At 42.7% G+C, this 6,459-nt stretch overlaps 1 protein-coding gene across 1 annotated transcript in view; it reads right to left on the bottom strand.

The window, feature by feature from the left end:
- Positions 1–4,898, bottom strand: part of LOC125727368 (protein NLRC5-like) — a 479,373-nt gene extending 474,475 nt beyond the window's left edge. The window contains exon 1 of the mRNA XM_049004038.1: positions 4,723–4,898. The gene's annotated coding sequence lies outside the window, so the exon portion shown is untranslated. The remainder of the gene's footprint in view (positions 1–4,722) is intronic.
- Positions 4,899–6,459: the final 1,561 nt, after the last annotated feature.

Here is a 6,459-nt window from a genome sequence, read left to right on the forward strand (position 1 = left end):
AGGAAGAATATTTTCCAAAAACACACTTTTTTTACATATACAACTCCATATATGTCACTGTGACAAATGTGAAATGTAAAGTTTTACCATACAAATTTTACCACAACACCACGTACAGTATTGTGCATAAGTCTTAGGCAGACAAAGAAAATGTTTAAAGTAATGCTGTCAACGTTAACTAGTTAATGCTTGTGATTAATCAGGAGACCATAATGCTTTATTTTGCTCTTAATGCAAATGAATCATGTTCGCTGACCCAGGGCCGTAGGTCTCGTATTGTGGTACTCGGCAGACTGCATAGCTCTTTTGAAGAACAGGCTCTTTTGAAGGGGAGAACAATGGCTGTTTTTAAGTCCTTAAAAAGACTAACACAGGTACTCAACAAGCACCAAAGAACCATAAGATGGAAACACAGGGAGGTCAGAGGCCGGACAGTGAGGCACACAAACTGTGGGTAATTTATATAATGACTAAAGACACGCGAGGATCGGGCAGGATTCACACAGACACAGGCGAGGACACACAGGACAATGGGGAACAGCACAAGGATTTACAATAACAAACACGACAGGGCTATGTACATGGCTGGCGAGCATGCTGGGATATGCTAATAGGCTCCCACCGGTGCTACAGTGTTACAGGGGGGGGTATATCGGGACCAGAGGTGTGACGTCACGTGGCATTATAGGGCTAGTATGGTGGTTTAGTGTGGGGTCTCTCTGCTTACGGGGCTGTGAGAGCGTCTGCCAGCAGGGGGCGTGTTTCCTAACTATGTAAGTCAGCAACTGTGCTTTTGGGAAATGCGGGAGACGTCTTACGGCAAATCTATATATTATTCCATTATAAACCTAAAATTAGCTACGTCAAAAGTATATTTACACGGTTAAATACATTTTTCACTCTTGGTGAAAACTGTCAGGAAAAAAGCGAACATTATGTGATGAGGTATATTTATCATATGTTTTACTTTTTTGGAAAGCAAGAATTCCAATTCTAAGTCATAAATCATCAAAAGCAGGATGTTATATTAAAAAGACGCGATTCCTCTTGCCAGTTTGTCCTGCATTTCTTTGTTCCAAGACCACACATGTATTTGTCTCCCAAAAAAATACTAGCAAATAGCAGACCACCATTGTAAATGTGAGATTAATCACAATTAATCACAGCTTATTATGGTGACTAACTGGACCATTATTAAATCAATTGACACCATGAGTTTAAAGCCATTTATCTGGGAAGTAAGTTGCTCTGGAAACAAACCTAAAGCATCACTTCAGCTCTCAAACCTCCTCAGGGGACCACAGCCAGTCCATGTGATCCTTACATTTCACCACCAGCTCACTTCATTAACTAATGAAATCAGCTAAAAATGTTAATGAGATACTGATTAGCCACATGACATGTGCTAGTGGTCAAGTAAAAAAATACATGGATGTACGATTTCTGCAAATACTGTGGTGAGTTTAGTAAAGTGTTTGGATTGGCTCACACACCAACATGAAGATCCTTCTCTCTGGCTGCCTAAGACTTTAGCACAGTGCTGTACATGTACAGAATGTTATGAGGCTCTTACTCTTCTCCAGCATGTCAGCGAGATCATTTTGCTCCATGGTCCTCAGGATGTACAGTGTGATCTTCAGAGCTCCCTCTCTGCCACAGCTCTTCTGCATCCGACCATCACTGTCCAGGTCATTGTCCTCCTCCAGCTGAGGCTCAGAGCATTCTGGGTAATTCTGATCTAGGTACCTCACAAACTTCTTCAGCTCATCCTTTAGGAACTTTACGGCTTTTTCCTCTAGTGACTAAAATAAACAGTCACAGTTAATTCTTGCTACTTACACCAAACATTTTCAAAGTTTTACTTGTGAATCATAGTTTTAAATAAATTTCCTTTAACAGGATGAATTTCTTATTATTCAACTGTATAAAGTACAAGCTAATTAACATAACAGTTAAGAAAACATATCAGCAACAAATACAGACCTTCGATATGGATGATAAACCCGATTTGTCATGTAGATCTGAACTGCATTCTTCCTTTTGGTCTCTGTGAATAAGGCAGAAAAGTCAATCTAATTCAATCCAATTCAAATTTATTTACCTAGTGCATTTTCACAATATTAAACTGTCTCAAAGCGCTTTCATCATCCCTGAAAATGTCCCGAAAGAGAGGCAGCCAGAGGCGACAGTGGGTTTGTTTGGGGGGGGGGTGCACCATGTGGCTCAGCAGAGTGAGCCTCTGAGCCTGTGATCGGAAGGTCGCCGGTTTATGCCCAGCCTCAGCAGAGTAAACCTTTGGGCTTGTGATCCAAAGGTCGTCGGTTTATGCCCAGCCTCAGCAGAGTGAGCCTCTGGGCCTGTGATCGGAAGGTCGCCGGTTTATGCCCAGCCTCAGCAGAACAGTCACATGTCTTTGGGCCCTTGAGCAAAGCCCTTAACTCCCAGCTGGACAGGAACCAACATCAGGCTCATAAAAATGATAAATTTACCAACAAAGTGAGTACAAAAATGCTGCCTTAATTACTCTGAGTAAATCCTATAGAGTGGTTCGGTGAAAGTAGGTAGACTTTAGCTTAATTTATTCAAAACATTTTACACTTCATTTCCAAAAAATAGACAGATTTAGCTCAAAAAAACTTCAGGTTAAATGGTAAGACTTTACTTATTACTTATGTATTAATTAACCCCAGACTAAATAAAAAGAAAACATCCATTGATGTGATAACCTGCCTGTTCAGTAGATTCAGGCTCTCAGCTGACTTCACTTTATTGCTGCATAACGTTGCTGAGCTATAATACTGATCCAGTCACTGGCTTTTAAATATTTGTTGATTTTAATTCAAATGGCGCCTTTTTTGGCCAGACAGTGTAGAACACAGACAGTAATACAGACAGAACATCTCTTTAAATTCTCAAAGCCAACTGGATTTGACGAAGTTAAAAAATTATGTATTCAATATAAAGTATCTTTCCTCATAGATTGTATGTGTCTTTGTGCTATTTGACTGAGATCTGAGTGTTTTAAACAGTGTTTGTTTAAATGCACATTTACCTTTGATCTGTAGGAAAAAGTCCCTTTCTGAAGTTGAGTGGTGAAGGCATTGACCTGTCACTCTTCAGGGAAACACTGCTGGGTACAGGGGAGCCTGCTCTCTTCATCAGGACACTGTGGGCAGTGAGATGAAACAAACCCTCATGGTATAAGTATAATTAAAAAAATGGGGACGGCATCACACTGCTGGGTACAGGGGAGTCTGCTCTCTTCATCAGGACACTGTGGGCAGTGAGAGGAAACAAAGCCTCATAGTATAAATATAATTCATACAATGGGGACGGCATCACACTGCTGTTAATCCTTCTGCTCTGCTTTCATGTACATTGATATGCTGTGAAGCTCTTGATGGAAACAGACTTATTTACAGTCAGGTATAATGTGAAATAAATTAAACCTAAAATTTAAATTCCTATATGAAAGGTTTAGTGTCATTTATTGAAATATGTAATTATTTGTTTGGTTTTGTTATGCAGTCATTTTGTATGGGAGGGCTGACCGAAAGAACGAGATCGCGGGTGCAAGCGGCCGAAATGAGTTTCCTCCGCAGGGTGGCTGGGCTCTCCCTTAGAGATAGGGTGAGGAGTTCAGTCATTCGGGTGGGACTCAGAGTAGAGCCGCTGCTCCTCTGCATCGAGAGGAGCCAGAAGAGGTGGCTCGGGCATCTGATTAGGATGCCTCCTGGATGCCTCCCTGGTGAGGTGTTCCGGGCATGTCCCACTGGGAGGAGACCCCGGGGAAGACCCAGGACACGCTGGAGAGACTATGTCTCCCGGCTGGCCTGGGAACGCCTCGGGATCCCCCCAGAGGAGCTGGATGAAGTGGCCGGGGAGAGGGAAGTCTGGGCTTCCCTGCTGAGACCCGACCCCAGATTAAGCGGAAGATGATGGATGGATGGATGGATGGATGGATGGATGGATGGAGGGCTGATCTGTTGCTGTCCTCTAGTATAAAATAACTGGCAGATTGGAGAAGAAAAAGGCGAAGACAGAAGATGGCGAGGTCTTTTTATGAAGCTACACATATTACAGTGCTGCCCACTGACCAGCCCTAGCTAGGAGCCCAGGTTACTTTATGTTATGGCCTGACTATAGACCCAGAGAGACATGCATGCTAGTGGGCTGTAATACTGTTACCTCTCAGTGCTCTTTCTGTTACACTCCACAAGGGGGCGCATTTCAGAAGCAGCTTCCTCCATTTTCGTGACGATCCAAACCAGATGATTCCTGCTGGTTCCTTTGTGAACATGAAGGGTAAATAGATACATACATAAAGAACATCTAGTCCTAAACACTTTTACATCGACACAAAGCACTGGGATTCCATTCTGACACATTTCATGTCCGGGCTGCAGACTGACTTTCTCCACTAGTACTGAGAAAGTTACTTTTTAATTAAGGATTTAATTAAGGATTAATTTTAGGAGCATTAGCACAAAACTTGGGCACAGGACTTATATCGACGTACAATGCAACATATCTTAACTCTATCACTGATAAATACTTTGTAAATAAATATACAATTTACAGAAATCGCAAAGTGACGTTTTACTTTAAAGGAGAAAGACAAAAAAGTGAAGTAGCGCTTAAATCAATGGCACCGCCGCTCTATATAAGTGTGTCATACATGTTAATTTCATTATTAGTTGTGTCTGTTAACTATAATCTTACCTTGCAATAAAAATATCTTTATTTTTTTCCAGAGTCTTATTCGTGTTTCTTGACAAAATGGCGATTCCAGCTTTAAATCACTTTCACTTTCATTTACAGACAGGAAATGATCCGCTTCGTGTGAAACGCGGAAACTGTCTGAGCAGAAACGGACGCGGACTCAGTGGCACGGTGGACCGTTGTGGGGGGTTTTATCCATGTGACTTAATAATTCTGTCATAACGCACATTCTGCATTATATTTATGCTTATAAAACGCGGTAGTGCAGTGACACTTTACCCACGATTAAATAACGATTCACATCATTCTTTATTACGAATTAGTGCAAAAGCACCGTGGCACATGTTGTCCTTTGCATAGTGAATCCCAGCTGCTTCTGGTCACATTGTTCATCCAGGGACACGGTGATGTCACTTGGGACCTATGACGTTATATTTGTGCCTCATTCCTGAGCTCATAGACGGAATTTCACAAGCAGCATCCCCACTCCGCGCGCTCAGCTCAGCCTGCACGCTCGCTCACCTCGGCACAGCGTCACATTTATGCCACAATAATTAGCCAATAGAAGACCCGAAGTAGCTAATTCCTGATTGGTCAGTCTCCTCTCCAATCACTACACTCCTTGACATAAGGTAACTGGAACAGTTAAATTGCGCAAGGAAACGCGGAAATTATTTTAGCTATTTGACGAAACGGAACGTTAATAATATACACTGCTCAAAAAAATTAAATACTTTTTAATCAGAGCATAGCATCAAGTCTATTAAACTTCTGGGATATTGATCTGATCAGTTAAGTAGCAGAGGGGGTTGTTAATCAGTTTCAGCTGCTTTGGTGTTAATGAAATTATCAACTGGTGAACTAGAGGGGCAACAATGAGACAAATAGGAATGGTGTAACAGGTGGAGGCCACTGGTATTTTTCCCTCCATCTTTTCTGAAGTTTTTTTCACTAGTTTTGCATTTGGCGACAGTCAGTGTCACTACTGGTAGCATGAGGCGATACCTGGACCCTACAGAGGTTGCACAGGTAATCCAACTCCTCCAGGATGGCGCATCAATACGTGCCATTGCCAGAAGGCTTGCTGTGTCTCCCAGCAGTCTCAAGGGCATGGAGGAGATTCCAGGAGACTGGCAGATACTCAAGGAGAGCTGGACAGGGCCGTAGAAGGTCCTTAACCCATCAGCAGGACCGGTATCTGCTCCTCTATGCAAGGAGGAACATGATGAGCACTGCTGGAGCCCTACACAATGACCTCCAGCAGGCCACTGGTGTGAATGTTTCTGATTGTTTGGTCAGAGACAGACTTCATGAGGGTGGCTTGAGGGCCCAACGTCCTCTAGTGGGCCCTGTGCTCACTGCCCAGAACCATGGAACTTGATTAGCATTTGCCATAGAATACCAGAATTTGCAGGTCTGCCACTGGCACCCTGTGCTTTTCACAGATGAGAGCAGGTTCACCCTGATTACATGTGACAGACGTGAAAGGGTCTGGAGAAGCCAGGGAGAACATTATACTGCCTGCAGCATTGTTCAGCATAACTGGTTTGGTGCTGGGTCAGTGATGGTCTGCCTGCCGCATCATTTTTCACTTTGATATTCAGGGTGTCTTTGAATTCAGCCCTCTATAGGTTGATGATTTCATTTCCATCAAACAATGTCACATCCTTTCGTTCCTAACACATTACCTAGTCTACATCAGTATAAATATCCAGCATGATTTTTCATTGAGATCTG

Source organism: Brienomyrus brachyistius, unplaced genomic scaffold (genome assembly GCF_023856365.1).
Source record: "Brienomyrus brachyistius isolate T26 unplaced genomic scaffold, BBRACH_0.4 scaffold95, whole genome shotgun sequence".
NCBI classification, from domain to species: domain Eukaryota; kingdom Metazoa; phylum Chordata; class Actinopteri; order Osteoglossiformes; family Mormyridae; genus Brienomyrus; species Brienomyrus brachyistius.